At 44.2% G+C, this 19,784-nt stretch overlaps 2 long non-coding RNA genes across 2 annotated transcripts; one reads left to right on the top strand and one right to left on the bottom strand.

Moving 5' to 3' along the window:
• Positions 1-39: 39 nt before the first annotated feature.
• On the bottom strand, positions 40-15,309 carry LOC109280959 (uncharacterized). Its single transcript, XR_002087458.2, has 3 exons — positions 15,228-15,309; positions 3,843-3,968; positions 40-407 (listed from the first exon to the last, which is right to left on the bottom strand). It is a non-coding gene; the product is annotated as an uncharacterized LOC109280959 (long non-coding RNA).
• On the top strand, positions 2,724-5,348 carry LOC106739892 (uncharacterized). The gene is made up of 2 exons (XR_002087459.2): positions 2,724-2,784; positions 5,212-5,348. It is a non-coding gene; the product is annotated as an uncharacterized LOC106739892 (long non-coding RNA).
• Positions 15,310-19,784: the final 4,475 nt, after the last annotated feature.

Below are 19,784 nucleotides of genomic sequence, written 5' to 3' on the forward strand. Positions count from 1 at the left end.
GTGCTCTTAGCTTTGATTAGTCAGAAAAATCATGTGGGATTGCTCTTATCCTCTCATTGGGCTTGTATTAAGAGCTATGTAATCAAGAATCAATTTGCTATGAACAACAATAACTTTATTCATTTATACAAATGTATAAAAGTGCTGCATATTTTCCTGTCCCACTAGGTGGCACTCTTTATATGTTAATATTTGCATATTTAATGACTGTAACAGGCATGAATGTAACTTGTTCATGAACATTTGGATGCTTATCTTGCTGGGATCCTTTGATCCAAGCTGACTTCCTGCCCCATGGGGCAGGGGGCTGGACTCGATGATCTTCCAAGGTCTCTTCCAGCTCTAATGTCTATGACATCTATGAATTGGCACGTGTATGCACACACATTAAGTTTGAGATTTGTTTTCTTCAAAGTTGATTGATGATCATGGAAAGCAAGCACAATGAGAAGTGAATTTGTTAGTATTTGTGGACAAAATTACAGTATTTGGTCAACTGCAGTAAGCACTAAACTATAGGCAGCGGAAACACCATAACTGCAGAGGTCTTTAGTGTATAGGCTTAAAGAAAACAGGCATATCCTTTCACAATTCCCCTTTATTTGTAAAAATGGAGAAGCTTACTTTTGCTGAACTGATCCAGCAAGATATCGAAGATGTAATGAGCTGAGAACTGATATTGTATGGCTAACAATATAAACTGAGCGCTGCACCATGCCAGCTGCATATACTGTTAGTGTTGTAATGCTATATAGCCTTTTGCGTTTTTCCCTGTTCTCCCAAGCTGAGCTCCGTAAAGAGGAATTCCCTCTGGTTTTCTTTTGTATAGGAACATTTTGCATTTTGGAACAAGAACACACATACTTTCTTTCTTCTGGTCCTATCTTAGGCTTATGTTAGAAAAGGCATTTCATAAATCTTAAAATAAGGTTTTTACTCAAAGTAAAAAAAATGTAGTTAGCCTTTATATAAGGATTTACATTTTTTTTTCCAAGAGCAACTAAAATGTACTCCCATGCAGACAGTAATAGCTTCAATTATTTGAGTCTCAAAGGCCTTCCAAAAGTGAGGAAAATTGAGTTAGACTTAAAAAGATATCAAAAGTATAAAATAATCAGGGGAAGAAAACTGTCTGTAAAACCCTGATTTTTACACAAAGATCAGCGCTGAATTGACAAAATAAAAATGCAAGAGCCTTCATCTGCAGTAAATGAAGATAAAGGTAGCAGGCACAATGCAGACTACTTTTAATGAAGCAGCCAAGATAATAAAAAGATAATTACACTCATTATTACAACCAAGTAATTTATACCTGAAATTATATCTGAACCTTACTGCAAAATGTTAGTGGTTGTACCACTGAAATGTTTTGAAAGTGAACTCATGGTCACCGTGCATGTGGACACCAGGCAAATCGAGATAAGCCAGAAATGGTAGTGCTGTCAGCATAGGACTGTCTGGCTGACAATGGGAACCGTTACCAGCCCTCGGGACCTAATCCTTTAGTATGTGCCTTATGCAGCAAACTCCCAACAAGATCAACTGGAATTAAGAAGTAAAGTGGAAGTCAATAAGAATTCCCTGCTTTGACAGACTGGAAGATTTTTTTTAAACTTAACAACTGCTCCATGTTGTTTTTAAACAATAAAAATAAAATTGTCTAGATATTATCCACAAAGCAGGACATAGAATAGAACAAAACATAACCTTTTCCCCGCTCCCCCTGGCAGCATCCTTTTAAATCTATAGCATTATTGAGTTAAATGGTTTGGACTGTCCTGAGATTATCTATTCTCTCTCACTCTGAAGCCAAGGCCAGCATAGGAAAGTAGAGAGGTAGGATGCCCAGCCCTGTCACAAACACCTCTCCAGTGTAAGTGGGGGACTCTAATCTATTGGCTAGGAACAGAAATTACACACAAACCGGTATGATTGGAAACTGGTTCAAATTTGTAACACAACAGAAGTTCAGTGCACATAAACTGCTTTCAAAATTGTCAAAACCAATTTAAGATAAACCTGGATGGATGTAGTATCAGACTTAACTGATTTAAATTACATTGGTTTATTGAATTACCATCCCAGATTCCCTCCAGATTACAGTTAATTCACAGTCCCCGAGCATCTCAGGATGCTTTGCACCTCCCCTCCTTGCAGAGGAGGGCAGATAAACTTCCCCCAAGCCATCTGCTCCAGTTTTGCAGGGAGGCATGCTCTAGTTATACCCCTGCTTCTAGACTGGACCACCGCAGGTACACGGCTGCATTTCCAGAATCAAAAGTGAATGTCTGTTCAGTTGCTTATCAGGAAAGAGCTGAGACTAACCTGCAAGATTGAATCAAATCAGCCTCAGGCTTTTTAACTGCCTGTACTTGGCCATTATGTTCAGTTTATGTTACTGCTGCTGCTTTGTCCCCTATCTGAATCTGATCCCCCCTGAAGCCTACCACTGCTCACCCTGCCTGGCTCCTTTGCTGATTCCTTCAATTATTGCTCTTCTTGACCCCATCTGTCTGCTCAGTGGGCAAAATGGATCTAGAAATTTAGGAGTGGGACTGTAAATCCTACTGAACTGTCTAGGGCAACCTGACTTGCATGTTGAGTGTAAATAGGGTACAACTAGTAGCCTAGGAGAAAGAGCTGCGTGGCCCTTAAGCCTGGAACCCAGCTGCTGCTGGTCAGAAGATAAATTTGCCTGGCGGGGAGGCTACGGGCCTGCTGGCATTCATAACCTGCTAATGAGGAGGAGGCTTATGAACTCTAGGAGTGCTGGAGGAGAGGAAGGTAGGCTGTTGTGCTAGGGGTGGTGCAGAATAAGGATTGACTTTTTTTTTTCTTGATGTCTGAAAGCTTGGGTTGGGGTGCACTTGCCTGCCTGTTTGTTGTAGAAGCAAGATTGCTCTGTTCAGGAGCTGGTTGGAGAATGTGAAAGTAGTGCAGACTTTCTTAAGGCAGCAGCGTTAGCGACCTGCTTAGATGCAGCTTGCCTCAGTACGGAGTGAGGGTAGCTTGTGCTAAAAGGGACAGAAGGAATGGATGTATCAGTAACAAAGCAATGCTCTTGCATGATCCATCAGGTGCATTGCCTGTTGTATGTTTTTCCTTCAGTTGCTTTAACATTAGAGGTGGCCAAATGCAAGATCTCCACTTTGCAAGAAATATATTGGGTTTAGGACAAACTGGACCCAAACCAAAAACTTCTCACAAACTAAGAATTCCAAAAATGGTATGTAGGAGACACTGAAACACAGCATATCTTGGAAAAAAAAAAAATGCTTCCAAGAGCCTACAGCTGCTGAGTGAAGCTTACGTTCTTGGCAAAAGGAACAGTGAAGTGGATGAGAAATCATTTTACTCAACAGCTGCTGGGCTTCCAAGGCTCTCCAGGTCTGGGGCAACACCGCCCCGCAGGCTTCCTTTGGCTGAAGGCCCCAAGGCTGTGGGACTGCCACGTGGCCATAGATTCTGGGCTTTGTTCCAAAAGAGTGTGGAGTAAATGTGAGAGGTCAACTAGTGGTCTGAACATTGGGATGGGCATCAGGTATCCTAGATTATATTCCTGGCTTTACTGATAATTTGCTGTCAGTATTAATAAACTGCTTCATCCACCACTCCAGAGCTTGCTTGCTACTTTGCAAAGCAAAATGAGGCAATTATAAATCAGCACAGTTGGAAGTACAGTACTCCCTTCCAGTTCTACAGGATTCAAATTGTACCTGTTTATTGTTTCCCTTATTCAGTAGCTTTTCATTCTCCTGAACGCTACAACTCTCTCCCTTTCCTTATTGACATGGTTGCAAAGACAATGTTATTGAAATCAGTGGAGTTGCACTGATACATACCTGAGGAAGCGAGAAGGAGAATCACTCTTGAATTTGTTTTATCCTTGGCTTGTCTTTCAGTGCAATTTAAGACACTTTAAAAGCCCTGAAAAGAGAATCCATGCCCCGTACTCCTACATTTCCAACCTACAAAACAACAGCAAAAATACACATTTCTCATTCCTTGTTTCTTTGTAGTTTAGCATATTTGGGAAATTAGTACTGTGCTGTAGAAAGATAGGAAGGAAAAAGTTCCACCTAGGGAGCGCATAAACAGTGCCAAGCAATTGGTGCTTTGCTGTGCTATTTGCTGTGCCCTATTTACATAGACCAGCACATTCTGAGGCCAAAAAAAATAATAATGCATGAAAGTTCAGAGATTTCAAGAGCCCCTGCGGTGCTGTGAGTCGTTCTTGTTCAGCTGCATAGTGTTCTTGCTTTCTCCTGATTGCAAATATGGATTACAGTCAACATTGCAGCCTTAAAATCCTCCCATTCCAGCAAAGGGTTCCTGCAATTAAATTTCACTGACCAGCAGTGAATTCATGTTAAGAAATCCATTTCCTTCCTGAAGGGCAGGTTAGCTTCATATGTTCCCAGACTCACTTCTATACTTGGTTGTACATTGAGTAAAGACTTGTGTTGTAAATTATTCACCACTTTTACAGTGGAGTTTTCAGACTAAGTTAAAGGCAGTCTCTTCTAGTGGAAATATAATTTGCAGTTGTCTACTCTACTTTGGTGGAATTGAAATCATCTCTCATCCCTCTAGATGCTTCCTGTTCCTTTCTTTCTTCTGTCTCCCTTTCTTTGCCTTTGTCTCCTGGGCAGACAAATACAGGTTTTGAAGGCTCTAGTGAAGTCCTGCCTTTCCTACATAAGCCCCGTCCAGGGTCATAGTAACCAACAGCTGCCATCTCAAACACATGGGCATTGTCCAAAATATATTGCACAATTAAGTTATTTAAAAAATGAAATTTGTTTAGCCTTATTTAAAAGTTATTTTAAAGGTTTCTAGTTAAGTGACAGTTAAATAGTTTTTGCACACCTTTTTATAAAGAAAAACGTAGCCCTTTGGAGATCAAGAGGAGGGCGCTTCCAGTGCATGTTTCAAACTTTCCTCACTCTTCTGAATGTTTGATTTGTTAAATAAAACTGAAGCATCTTTAAGCAGAAGAGAGAGTTGATGCTTTGAGCTCATTCTATAGAATAACCCACTCTTGCATTTTGCATGAGGAACCCTTTATAGATCACGAGGTGAAGGGACTGGCTCCGAGCAATTAATATATCAGCCCTTGGGTCTGAACCTGGCAGTTCCTTATCACACCATGATCCATCTACAGGACGTTGTATTCAGTGTATTTGTCTTTTTCTCTTCTCCTGCCTCTAGATTAGTGTTTAAAGGACTCAAGCCTGCAGTGATGAACATGATGGTGGCTTCTTCCATTAATTTGGAGCCTTGTTGACTTCCGTGGAGCTGTGCATGAATTCAAGGTTCCCACTCATGCTGCCTGGTCAGTAGCTAAGGTCACTAGTTCCTAGTATACTCCAATTTTTGCTTATGTCAAATGAGTAAATGGAGTGAATATTTCAAATTTTTTTTTGCTAATGATAGGAAAAATCTAATTTCAAGGACATTAGTGTTTGAGATGCATTTCTAAGGTGTATAATCCCTCTGTGTTGCATAGCATCAGTACTGACCATTTTAGCTTTGCTTTGTGCGCAAAACATTCATGCAGTTCTGTATTTTTATGATAAGAACTGATACATTTTTTTCTTAAAATTCACAAAATGGGATAATATAACATAACACAGGTTGTGCGTTTTATATTGATTTTTAGTCTCCCCTGCTACTAGTTTTTACTTTTCAGACGTCGCCAAGGTGTCTGTGGTATATATTATAAAACCAAGACCTAAGCAAACTAATAGGAAAAATAAAGTGTACAAGTTAACACTGGTTCATATTCTTTGCTCCTTGTCCCCTTAACCACAGCAATAAATCTGGCAAAAAAAAAAAAAAAAGCATCCTGCTGTATGATGCTTGGGATATATGTACATTTGGAGCTTGCCCAGTGCGTGTCATGCTTTATAGCAGTGGTCAAAAGGTAGATCCAAGAACTACGCACAACACTATGGAAAATATTTTACAAGAAACTTTTGTGTGAACACTGAAAGCTTCTTTCCTTTCCCCTTCTTAAACCACTTTTGGACCCTTTGCTTACCTCTGGATGTGACTGTTGTGTTTAGTAACAACTCCAGATTTCTGCCTTTCTTCTGTTCAGGGGAAAGGAGAACCCTGCCCCAGAACATGTGGCTGGCAGGCCACTCCTCTGTCCTAGGGGTGACTGAGGTTCAAGTCCTTATTCTTCATTAGGCTGACCTGTGACTGATGACCTGACTATTTAGCTCTTTAGTGTTCTCTTTCCCCAGGAAACGCTTGGAAAGGTCTTTGCCAGTTTTATCTGGTATGCCGAAACCTCCAGTCTTTTTTTGTGAAACATAATTCTTCTTTGAAAGTTTCCAACATGATAAATCTCAAACAATTTGTTTGGAGAAGCTGGAAAATGGGAGAACTGGAAGAACCTGCTGAGGTTGGAAGGAGGATTGCTGACAGCTTAAGTCAGCAACTGCCTGAGCTTGTCTCTTCTGAATACTTAGTGGCTGGGCCTGCATCCCACCGTCTTCAGGGCTCCTAATGACTTCAAGGGGGGTTTTATATCCGAAGTCGGTACAAGGTCAAGTTCTTTATTTTATTTGCATTCCCTGTCTTTCACCTTTACCTTACCCCTGCATTGAATTAGTTTTATTTTCATTGTTTATTAATTGTGGGCTTATGCTGCCAGTCATAGCAGACATTGGCTTTTGGTGTTGAGTCGTTTATTAGCTGAATGTCTCCATTATTTCTTGTCTCTACGTGAAGCTGAAGAATTCATTACAGCCTCTTCCTGCACTGAGCAGTATGTCAGCCCATCCTCTCATGTACTGTGTATTACATAAATAATGCAAGATTTACAGTCTCCAAAATCCTTTATCGGCTGGTAGCACAATTCTTTGAAAATCCTTTTCTAGCTTATGGTAACACACTACTTTTATGATGAATTCACGCAGGGCTTTGCTAACAGCTTTGAGGTGCGAGACGAACTATGAATATAGTACAAGATTGGAGACTGTTGCTGGCACGGATTAGCTTAGTCTTCCACAGAGTTCACTGTGCAAGGGAGCTTGCCGGTGAGACAAGAAAGCGAGCATGTACAGCAACTGCGTTCTAAACCCATGCTCTTCCCCTACTAATAGTATTTACCCCAGATTTATGGTAAGGATATTGGTAAAAGTATCGTATGGGTTAAATCTTCAGCTGGTTTAAGTCAACTGAAGTCAATGGAGCTGTGCCATTTCATCCGAACTCAGGATTTAGCCCTGTATTTTAAAAATCTTGAGGTTTTCACCTGAGTCTTGCAAATGCCAAATATCACTGAATGTCCCAGTTGCTGAAATTGGGCTGTTCCTGAAGAGTCTCTCCTTGCCTTTGAAAAGAGTTCACAGATTCACAGAAGTTTAGGGACAGAAGGGGCCTTGCGAGATCATGGGTCCAGCCCCGCTGCTGTTGTGGAACTCAGTGGAGTTGAGGGGAAAATGAAAAGGTGAAACTTAAGCATCCTACTGCTAAAGGCAACTACAAAAATGCTTGCGTTTACTTAAGGCAGACAAGGTTCCTTGGGTGAATTTGATATCTTTTATTAGACAAACCCAAATAGTTGGAGAATAGTTATTAAGCAAGCTTTCAGGTTCAAAAACCCTTCGTCAGGCTAAGGAAGCTTCAGCAGTTGGTGTGTGCTCTTCCCTGCATTTACTTAAGGCAGTTTCCTAGTTTGGGGAGCTTACCTGATGGTCTTGATCTCAGATCATATAAACACAGGCAATATGGTAGGAAGAGCAGGAGTGGTAAAGTGGTTCCTATAGCAGCCAATCGCATGCTGGTCCCTGCATGTAAAATGCAAAGCCTAGCAGCTGATTAATTTATTTTTTTGGTTACTTGTTTAAGTTTATTTTTTCATTCTTTTGGGTCCCTTTTGTTCTTCCAATTGCAGTGCTGACTGACAGAAATCCTACTGCCAGTCCTGTCCTCTTTAGATCAAAAAGGCTTCTTTTTTGGCTAGTTGTGATCAACTGATTAGACTGAGGGCTTTGCACATTACGCAGTGTGCTGCTCAAATGTTGATCATTGTGGGTGCATCTACACAAGACACTTGCTGTGCGGTAGACTTCGACATCTACGCGTGCCCCACCTATTAGGCCGGAGTAAACTAGTTTACTCTGCAGCAGGCTAGTACTTGTACGTATAAGTACTATCCTGCTACAGAGTAAAATACCCTGCAGCAGTGCATGTGTAGATACTGCCCCAGCTGTCTGGAGCAGAAGGGTGCTTCAGTGTGGGAGGTGCCTGCTAGCTAACCCTGTACTGAAGCACCCTCGTGCCCAGCCAGCCCCTCTGCAACACATTGAGCCAGGGGGAGCAGTGCTGGGCTGGCAGGCTGACCACCTCTCCTCAGCCCCCTGCCAGCTGCTCCACCCCAGCTCAACATACTGCAGTCCCGGGTGCATGTTTGAACAGCAATAAGCTCTGGAGTTTATTGATCCTGGGCACATGTTCAAATCATAGGCGACATGTAAGGGAGCATGGACGGGGCACGTGCCCCCCCCCTCCCCTCCCCCCCGAGAGCCCTGGTGCCCCTCCTGATGGCAAGTGTTTCAGCTGGTAGTGGGGCATGGAGAGCACTTGTGCCCTGCCCCTAAAATTGGCTCTGCTGCTGCCGTGCCACTTGTGGAAGTGCCAGTACTTCCATAACTGGTTGCCAGCTGGCTGCTGGTATGCCACCTACCCCCCCCCCCGGTCATGCTCTGCTGGTGCCCCCCCAGACTCGGGAGGCACCAGGCACCCATGGTTCAAGTGGTGTAGATGCACCCTTTTAGTGCTAACTTCACTTGGAGCAGTCAAACTTCAAGCCAACAAGGGCCTGGAGGACTGAAAGGTACAAATCCCCCTCCTCGGGGAAGTAACCCTTCCCTGCCTGCTCCTCTGGGATGGACAGTGCAGGTAGTCACAAGTCAGTGATGGGGGGAATGCATTGAGTGGGAATCTGGGGTGCTAGAGAGGGTGGTTGGGATCAGTAGCCCTGATCTAGGTGGGAGGTGATTGCACTAAGATACAACCTAGAGTGTCTGCACCTTAGTGTAACATGGGAGGGGTGGGCAGGGAGCCAAGCCTGAGTAACACAGATCAAGAGAGAGTGCTACCCTGGAGTGGCATTACTTTGAGCTGCCTAATAAGTGCTTAAACCTAGTTTCAGGTGTCAATGTGCAGATAGTCCAGGCTCTAAGAGCTGCCCAAAATTACCATGTAACAAAGCCTGGAGAATCAGTACAGTGTGACTAACCATAACCCAAAGATTCTGCTAGCCATGCTAAAACCCTATTACGACGAGCCAATTCCACCCTGTCCTGTCCCCCACGCTTACATTGTAATGGATGAGGGAAAAACATTCATGTGAAATGTTGTTATAAAAATCGTCATAAAAATTGCTCCAATTTCACAAAACATTTTTTTGATCAGAAAAACAGGTCAATTTCAACAGCAACAACAAAAAAGCACTCGCTGCAAATACTCTGCTCAGCCGTGCACTCTTACAAGACGAATCATCTTCCCAACAGGACTGTATTACTTTCTTTGACTGTACCACCACTACTTTTTTCCACACTATTGCTTAGTGACAGAATAGACTAATGAAACAACTGTGCAGTAAAAATGATAATGTGAGTACTAATGCTTTGCCTTTTCCATAGTATCTTGCAACCCAATGCTTTACAAATATAGAATAAAATATTGCATCATATCCATGTTACTATTCTTATTGGCTCCAAGTCACAGATAGGGGAACTGAAGCACAGAGCAGCCAAAAGATATGCCCATGTTTACACATGAGTCCAAAGCAGAGCCAGTAATACAAATGTCAGGGCATAAATTTATGAATACATATAAATGCTTATTCTTGGAGGTACTCTTGTGGGTACTTGAATGGACTCCAAGAAGGACTATTCAGGGTAATAACACTTACCACAAGGTGTAATGCTTTTCGGAGCTGGAATCCTCAGTCTATCACATAAATCCAGAGTTGATGGCTTTTGATGCACACGTTATTAAATTACCCACTGAGGAGGTTTTAAATGGTGTGACTTTAACAGCATTGACATGCTAGAGATTCATTCCATTTGTTCCGTTAAATCCATACTTAATGGCTTTTAGGAATTCATTTTAGTGGCCTAATGGCCAAAAAGGACCTGGATAGATACAGTTTATTGTGTCAGTGCATATTTAGAGATGCTTAAAAATGCAGATTATTGACTTATTGATGAAAAGGAGCCATGATAGCCTATCGGGTAATTGAATATGTTTCCATAAAAAGCCCATCTACTGTGTGAAGCCTAAATGTATAGATGTGATGAAACTTAACAGCTTCAGAGAAGTCATTACCTCAGCTTTGAAACACTTTTGGGAACATTTTTATTTATTTCCATATTCATACTAGTATTAATGAGATTCAGGAATACTGCAGTAAATTACAGATACGTACCTTTTTTTTTCATTTGACAGATGATAAAGAGAAAGCTACATGTAGCAGTTTCCCTTGCATATGGGTGCAAAGGCAAAATATGTCAGTGAAAGCAGATGGCTATGCTCTGGGAGGTTTTGATAAATCCAGAATACAGCAGGTTAAAACTTACAATTTTTATTTTCACTTTTCTAACTGATTTATGAACTGTTAGCTACATTTCATCCCTCTCTTTTATAGCTATAACTTTCCCCAGGTCATTCTGACATTTATTCTGTTACTAATGAAATATTTTGGATGGATCCATGTACAATATGGCATTGAATCTGGAAATCATTCCTGCGACCTCACTGAAGACTGTAATTCTGTCCTGACTTCACATCCTCCCACTCCAGTCTCACTGCATTGGCTTTTTTTTCTTTCTATTCATGTGTGACATCTGAATATATTTAAACAGTCTTAGACAGAGTGGCTGTAGACCTGGGGTGGGCAAAATATGGCCCATGGACCAGATCTGGCACTGCAAATGATTCTGTCTGGCCCGTGGCTGCTCCTCTGAAGGAGAATTGTATGCAGCCTGTGGCCGCCCTAGCTCTCAGCATCTCTTGCCCTTCTCCCTTACTGTGCCATCGCTGGCTACAGCAGCAGCTCCAGTGACTAAGCAGCCACTCCTCTCCCTGGCCTGGTTCACCCTGCCCAACCCCCAACCACTGCCTGCCCCTGCCCAACCGCTTCAAGGCAGGGAGCACCAAGGTCCTAGCCAATTTTCAGCCTGGAGAGGCTGTCTGCATACAGCTCTGGCCCTGTGGCCATTTGTAGACCAGGAATTGAAGCTCTGGCATAGTTCTCCCCACTGGCAGGAGAAAGAGAGCCAGGAGCTGTGGGTTATCCAAGCCCTGCCAGACTGGGAATAAGTAGGGGCATGGTGGCTGCTAGTGCAGTGCCACACTGTGTTCCTATGCAGTGCTTCGGGCTGCACCATGTAGGCACAGCTGGAAGGGTTGGCGCAGCTCCTGCCTGACCTCAAGTCCCTGGTACATGGCTGGGTTGGGCAGGACAACTGCTCCAGTTGTTCCCATGTGGCCTGAGGTGGCATATGGAACAGTGTGACACCAACCTGGCCATTTGCCAGGGACTTGGGGAGGAGGTGCACAGTGCTCAGAAGGGGGGAACGTAGTATGGCTCTGGCCCAGCCCAGATATCTCACAGCTCCGGGCTAGTGCTGCACTGTATTCCTGTGTGCTGCTTTAGGCCATGTGGGTATATCTCCTGCCTGACCCAACCATGCACCAGGGACTTGAGACAGGGGAGGGGGTGCAGGGAAAACTGCGGGGACTTGCGCCCCTGTGTGTGTGGCCTGCAACACCTCAACAAAACTCATCAAGTGGTGAATGGTGCCTCCTGAGTCAGGGGGGCACTTGCCCCCCCAGCAGCCAGTCAGCAACCGGGGGTTTTGGGTCCCCCCCACGGCCAATTGCACTGACCCCAGTGAGGGTCCCCTGAGGGTCCCCTGCAGCCCACTCCCTGGCCAGTACTCTCAGGGGGGGCACCAGTGCTCCTACCTGTTGCCTAAGTGGAGAACACTGGTTGTCAGGAGGATGCACCAGAACTCTCAGGGGGTGCACCCCATACATGTCGCCACTGCATGAGGGAATCCCCGTCTCCGAAGCTTGCTGCTGCCCAGGATGTCTCCAACTCCCTAGGCTTATGTGGAGAACTGGTGGGGAGTTCTCCTGCTTGCTGCTGCATGGGAGCCTCTGGGCTCAGCTTCAGCATGGCAGGGGTGTCCCTGCTCTGTGCTTACATGAGGGGTTGAGGGGAATATTTCTTCTGCTGGGTGCTGCTGGGTATGGGGGATGAACCAGGGGCTCAGACCTATGCTGGGGCTGTGGTTTCCTCCTTGTTCTTTTGCAGAGAAGTTTATACTGGAGATGCAATGCACCCTGGGAAGCTGGAGGACCAGCAGATTGCTATCATGCAATGGATTTCTTGCTACACATGGAAATTAAAGCTTGATAACAACCAGCTATAAAGGTAATACACATTTTTTAGATCTAACTTTATAGCTTGTTAGAGCTTTTAATAGGGTGATAGGTACTTTACCTGTAGCTGGTCTCAGTTAAGCGGACAAAGAGGATTCAAGAAGAATAGTTCTGCAGGTAAGTATTGAACACTTAGGGCTTGATTAATTTTTTTTCCAAACGAGCTCCATTTCCACTTGGCCACATGCAAGTAGCTGGAGCCTATTAGCAATTGAAGCCTCATGAAAAATCATCCCATTTCATGGGAGCTCCTGGGTGCTGCACTGACGTGAAAATCAGGGCCTGAATTGTTAATTAAACTCTCATCTCTAATTATTAATTAAACTCTCAGCTTGCCAATTCAGACTTTACCCAGGTCAGTGTAGCCAGAACTTGCCATGGGATGGATGGCTGCTAGCTAATACCCAGTGAGTCCTAGTATTTTTCCTGATGTGTGCACACAGGTTGGTTATAGTTTTGCTTTCACAGCCTTACTAGAGAGGCTAAATGTTCGATGAGAACAGAGTGAACTGCTCGGTCGTTCCAGGCTGCAACAAATAAGAGGCCAGGTAGACTACAGGGCTGCTGCACATGCTGAACATATTCTGTGGATAAACAGGGGGATTTAATGCCCAGAACTGTCAACCCAGAACTAAAATTAATGAAAAGAGATTAAAATAAATAAATGAGCCTCAAGCATTCTCCTCTCCTAGGCAGTGTCTGTTTTAGAACAGAGCTGTCACAGATAAGAGTGAGGGTGAATCCTGGCCTGACCAAAGTCAATAACAAAATTCCTATTGATAGGATACGGTAACACTTCACTCCATACTTACCTTAAAGCGTATATTTAATTCCAATTGAAGTTCAGTGGTGACTCATGCTTATCTTTAAGTACATGCTTATGCTTAAGTACTCTTGTAAGTCATCTTAAGTAAGAAAAATGCCACTCTGCTGTGTCCTTGTTGGCTTACAATGTAGCAAAAACCCCCGTTTTTCTTTTAAAGTGCATTCCCTCCCCTTCCCCAACCATTTCTGACTTTTCCTCTCCCTCTCTATTTCTTATAGATAAGTATAAGTGAGCTAAGACATAGGATAAGCTTCAGCATTTTATTTTGGTAGCAAGTTGTTTTTGTTTTATTTATTTTTTTCTCCTTTTCAAATAAGTGCCCTGTTATGGATATCTACTGTTTTATATTGTATAATTATTATGTTTTATATTGATTTTTATTGTTCTATATTACTGTTTTACTGGTACTATATGATTTAGGCCTACATATGTAAGTTAGCACAAGTCATGTCAAGTTTCCATTTTGTTTGTCAAGTCTCTGTCTTGTGTCCCCTGCCTGGGCATACCCTCTTGTAACTCTGTTGTAACTGTGTGACTCGTACTTACCCCTCCTATGTAAACTGGTTCCTGAATGAATGGGGATGAATGAGGGTGCTTGAGAGACAATGACAGTAGGTATAAAAATAGCTCCCTCTGAATGACTGAACCATCAACTCGAGGACCCAACCATCCACCCTGCATTGACCCTCCCTGGCTCAAGATTTGGAAGACAAAGACTGCTGCAGAAGCCACCATTACAGACACCTGAAACTGCATGTCCTTACCTAGGAGTGCACATGCTCAGTACACCAGGGGCTGGCCCTTGCCTGGGCAGGCCCCCTGCTACTGGGGTCATAGGAGGTCTGCCCCTATAAAAGGGGGCAGTGAAGACAGACCCAGTGGGAATGGGTCTATTTTCCATCTGGACCAGACCAGCTCCACATCATGCCACCTATCCACCCCAGAAGCCCTGCCAGCGACCCCCTCTGGACAACACCGAGCTGAAGGAGACTCCGACTGGTCATTGAGGATCAACTTTCAGTCTGGGATAGGTAGATATTACTTACCCATGTCCTCCTACAGTTTGGACCCTCTCTCTCTCCTCCTGGACTTCAGCCCCTGCACCAAGCCTCTTTAACTCTTACTGACATTGTGTGTGCATGTGTGTGTGGGTGCAAAGGAACCAATAAGATATTGTCACCATCTGTTCCTGTCCAATACACCCACTGTTAATTTAGAACCCGAGTTGGGTTTTGTCTTAATGATCTCCCAGCCCTATTCCAGTTTCTGTTCCCTGCCCCTCTGATCTTCCTCCTGTGTCTCTCTTTCTGCCCTTGCCTTCTCCCTGATCCCAGTCTCTTCCTGCCTTCTTCCCCTGATCTTCCTGTCTCTCTTTTTGTTCCCCTACTTCCCATCTCTGCTCTGCTGCCTCTGTGATCTCTCTCTTCCTAGCTTTCCATCTCTGCTCCCCAGAGCTCCTCCTCCCAGCTTAATGATCTGGCTGGAGCCCTGCTCTGGCTCCCGGCACTTGCCATGAGTCCCTGCAGCCTCTCCAGCTGCTCCCCGGAGACCTTGCAGTCCCCACTGGCAGCCAGAGCCCCTCCTCCCAGCTTACTGATCTGCCCTGAGTTTCCTCTCCAGGACCTGCAGTCTTCTCAGCATGCCCCCTGCCTCAGCCTTCCGGGGGCCCCACAGCCCTGTGGCCTGCCCCTGACTACCCCGCACCCCTCCAGCCCTGCTTCAGGTGTCTTGACCCAGCCCCAGCCCTCCTGGCACTGCCCCACAGTTTTCCCAGCAGCTGGAGCCCTTTCTCCAGCTCCTGGCACCAGCAGCCCCTCCCCCGTAGCTTCCTGAGTTCCCCAGCAGTCCCACTCCAGCACCCAGTTCCTCCTTCAGTTCCCCCTTTGCCCCTCCAGTTCCCTCCAGTCCCAGTTTCCCTCTCCCCACCTACCTTTTGGCTCCCCCGTAGCTCCAGCTTCGGTCCCAGCCTCTGTCCCGGCTTCTCTCCAGCATCACTCCCCTGTGCTGCAGGCGTTGGGCATTGTCCTTTAATCAATTAACGTCAGTTAACCTAAAGTAACCCCAAGCCTCAGTTCCTCAGTCAGCTTCTCTCTAGTCTACCAGTTCTAATCCCGGTTCCAGCAAATTTCACTCCCTACACTTTCTCTGTCACCTTAACCTTCCCCCAGGTATCCCAAGTACTCCAAGCACACACACACACACACACACACACACACACACACACACCATACCATCCAAGTTAGGAACTCACCTGTGTGCAGGTGGGTGGTATGTGTGTGAACTGATGAATATATATGTCATCGTGTGCATGATGTATGAATTAGTGATCCATGTATGTGTACTGAGTGTGTGAGTATTGACAGCTGATTGTTGTCTAATTTTCCATATGTATAGTGTGTATGAGCTTGAATTGGTAATAGATGTGTATGTGCCTAGGATGGTAATTTTGGATGTGTGTGTGTGCCTGAGTTGGTAGTGTGTGGGTGTACGCGCCTAATTGATTCTTGAACGTGTGCATGTGCAATTGTACACCACGCCCTCCTGTCTAACAGCATGATATTGAGATCCTGAGCATTGGCCTGACCCCACAGGGCAACAACAGCATACATCACAGCAATGATAATAATAATAATGTTATAATTTTAAGTGAATTTGGACCCTAACTATTATTGTTGTAAAGAAGGTTTACATGCCAACCGTGGATGATTTAGGATCCTTGAAATGGAAGAGCTTACACAAATATTTCAATTCTGTTTAATCAGAGATGTGCTAACAGAAATTTAAAACATTTGTTCAAACAACATCTAAGAGACATCTAGCCCCCTAGCTGATTGCACATGCCTCGTATTCCATCTGGGTTTCCCAGAATAGTGGATGTCAAGCTGCAAGCATTTTTAAGCTTTGATTCTGCTCCCGTTGAAGTCAATAGTAAAACTCTCACTTGATTTCAGTAGGAGTAAGGCTGGATGGAGGCACTATGCTCGAGAACGTTGTTCCATTTCCTGCCTATAGTCACACCCTGCATTTCTGTCGTTTAGCTCATTTCAACATGGAATGCCTGATCTTTGTTCATCTTGATGTTCAGCCAAGGGCTACCTTTAACTTCCCCTTTCAGTCCCCGTATTGCAAATGCAACACACGCCTGGCTCAGACTCCATGTTCCATCTGGGTGACCTGACCTGAAGTCCCTTAGACCTCTTTCCCTTGGGAATTTAGTGATGTATTCACTGCACCAAATTTGCTTTCAGCATTTTAGATTAATTTTTCTATAGTGAGTAGATTTTAGTCTGCTTGTGTATTTCTTTACTGCTGTATGTTTTTCTAGATACATAGGGCCTCTTAGGGTAGCAGCTTCTCTCCCACTGTTGCTGAATTCTGTAGATTTTCTCCTAGTTTTATGTTAATATTCTGGTAGCTTGTATGCATTCCAGGATTACAGTTTTAAAAAAGGAGGGAGTGAACAGCAAAATCTACATCTGGACTGAAATCTAAACTCCCTCCAGAGATAATAGGTGTTTGGAAGTGGGGTCTATCTTCATGGTTATATTAAAATGACCCTATACATTCCATTGAATACCTGGTCTGCTTGATTCAGCTCTCCTTTCCCTCCCTACCTCATTTACATCATTGACACTCTTCTGCTTTACAATCACATACTTGGCTCTTGCCGTATAACTAGCACTGCTATGATACAAAGTCATTCCAGTGCAATACATAAAGTGGAGTATGTTTTATCACAGGACAATAAAAGTCACCAACAAAAAAGGTCTTTGGTTTTAATAGAATGAAAGCGCTAATGAATTAGGATTAATGGAAAATTAGGGTATAAAAGACAGAGGAGAGCTGAAGACAGATCAATGGCTATACCTATAAGCCTGAACTGACAATAAATCAACAGCCACAGCAGCAAGTACTTATGGATACATCAGGCTAAATTTATCAGGACTTTAAACAGTGGTGAAAATTGAATGTTTAAGTTCAAGGGAGCAGATCTTAACAACAGATTTAAGGGAAACAGTTTTCCTGAATACACTTGGAGCTTACAGAGGTATTGTGACAGACATCTCTTACACTCCTAAAAGTAGGTATGGAGTTGGTACTTTTTAGGCATAGTTGCCCAGAAATGACTTGGACGTGTTTGGACTGGCCCTTTTAGGCCCCAAAGGCCACAGAGCTGTAGTCAACCTCACTGATTTAGCTAAGGCTCAGAATCCTCCACCCCTTCTCTATGCTGCTGTTTTGCCCGCCTGCTTACCTGAACTGGTAAGTGAACTTCTGGTCCACTCAGTTTTCCAGCCTCTTTTGATCCTTCCTTTCCAGGAAACAGAAGTCCACAAAACCTGCCTTTTTGACTTGGGGCTCTATGGCTGTGTTTCTTCATCTACAGAAGCAAAGGCTTCCCACTGTGGAAAACGCTGTCCCATATCTGAAATGCTTTCTGGTTCTCTGAACCTGGTTCACACTTCCTGTGACGGGTCTGTTACCATAGGTGATGCATAGGTGGACACGGGGGGGAGGGAGGGGTGGGGGCGTGGCCCCCTGAGATTGGCCACTGCCACTGGTGTCTGCAGGCAGTCACTGCTAGTCATTCCTTCCTCCTCGCTGTTGACACTGCCGTGGCTGCCTGTGGGCAGTCCCCACTTGGCCTGCCCTCACCACTGATGTCAGCGCAGCCACCTGCAGGTGGTCCCCATTCACTGCTGCCATACCCCCGCCACTGACACCACCACTGTTGCCTGCAGGTGGTCACCATGCCCCCCCAGCCTCAGGAGGCACGAGTCATTCATGTCTGTTATAGATCTGTCTTTGGAAGGTTGAACATGGACCTCAGTGATAGACTTGTTAGGATGACATACAGGTTGGTTTACGCTGAAAAACTTCAGCTGCTATAGATAAATTAGCTCTGGATATGAACCATACTTGCATACATATATTAGCCAGGCTCTACTAGATGGGTTATTATGAACCATTTTCTTTCAGCATAGCTTTGTCCACACCAGGTTTTTTCTGGTAGACCTATGTCCGCTAAAGGCCTTCTAGCCAGCAAAACTTTGGTAGTGTAGCCCAATCCATAGAACTGAGGGTGCTATGGCCTTTGCAATAATTCAAAGTGTTAAATACTGAATTTCTAACAGCATCCATTCTAAGTTCTCTGATGATAAAAAAAAAAAAAAAAGCAAGACATGCCTGTACTCTGGCAGTGCTGACATTGGCAAAAAACTAGCTCTAATTTCAGTACTGATTTAGCGCTCATTAGCCATTTGTGACAGCTAAATCTTGATAAAATAGAACATGCTGCAGAAAACCAGCAAAAGCAACACAGCCTACACTCTGCTCCTTCACCAATTCTCTTCTCCCTTTCCACAGTGATGATGAATGTTCGCCATGGAGAGATTAGATCATCCGCTTCACTCAGGTAATAAAATGTTCCATGCATCTTCTTTTTAGTCATCTTGCTGATTCTAAGCAAATTTGACTTGGCTGATATTGGGATTCAGCTAATGTGATACTGGAAATATTTTAAACTAGAAATTGACTGTGAACTGCATTCCTTCCCATACATTAGAATAACATTAACATACTGTGTTCCCTTAGACTTAGACTTTATTTGTGATAAAACAAAACGAACAAGCCAAAGGGGGTGGGAGGTAGGAGAAAAAAAATCAGGAGGCTGTATCTGAATTTGAATGTATAGATCTATTTTCACTGTTTAAATTTCCTCAAGGAAAGTCTCTGTACTTCTACTGGCAGCTATATCACCACCATAAACTTTCCACTATGAATTAAGGCCTGGATATGACATAATAGAGCACCATAAATAGCACGCTCGCAAGCTCAGTGCTTTATTGCCTCTGGTAGACAGAATTTTAAACTGGCCTTACAGTATGATTGCCTCTTAGCTAATAATTAGGTAATAAAGTTTGGGGTCAAGCCTCTTGTTTATAGCTAGGAGATTATTTTTTGGAGAATAGACTATTTGTTGAAAAAGCCTGTTTTGGTTAACATGAAACTATGTGCTAATTCAGAGGTGTCTACTTTAACCAGCACTCACCTGGGAGTTTTGATTCTCTCCTCTGCCTGAGAAGATCTGAGCCCATATGTAACATGCACTGGGTGTGCCTATCTCTTTAACAAGGAAGAAGGCTCTGGGAGGAGCTGAGTCAGCAGTCAGGGGAGCACCTGACCAGAAAAGGGTGGGGCTTAATGGGGAGATAAGCCCAGGGCCAGAGCTGGGGCAAGTAGTCCTACCCTGGCTGCTGGCATGGAAGGAGCTCATAAGCAAGCAGCAGACAGAGGGAGACTGTGCTCCCAGGAGTTAAGAGGAGCACAGAGAGAGTTTGGTGGTTTGGGGATTGAGACAAGTGGTGGTGGTGGTCCCAACTGGCCTGGGATCAGTGCCGGAGCTCGGGAATAAACTGGAGACAGGACAAGATAAGATCTGGTACTGGGCGGGGGGAGAGGGGGGGCTGGGACCAGGAGGGTCCGG

This window comes from Alligator mississippiensis, chromosome 7 (genome assembly GCF_030867095.1).
Source record: "Alligator mississippiensis isolate rAllMis1 chromosome 7, rAllMis1, whole genome shotgun sequence".
Lineage (NCBI taxonomy): Eukaryota > Metazoa > Chordata > Crocodylia > Alligatoridae > Alligator > Alligator mississippiensis.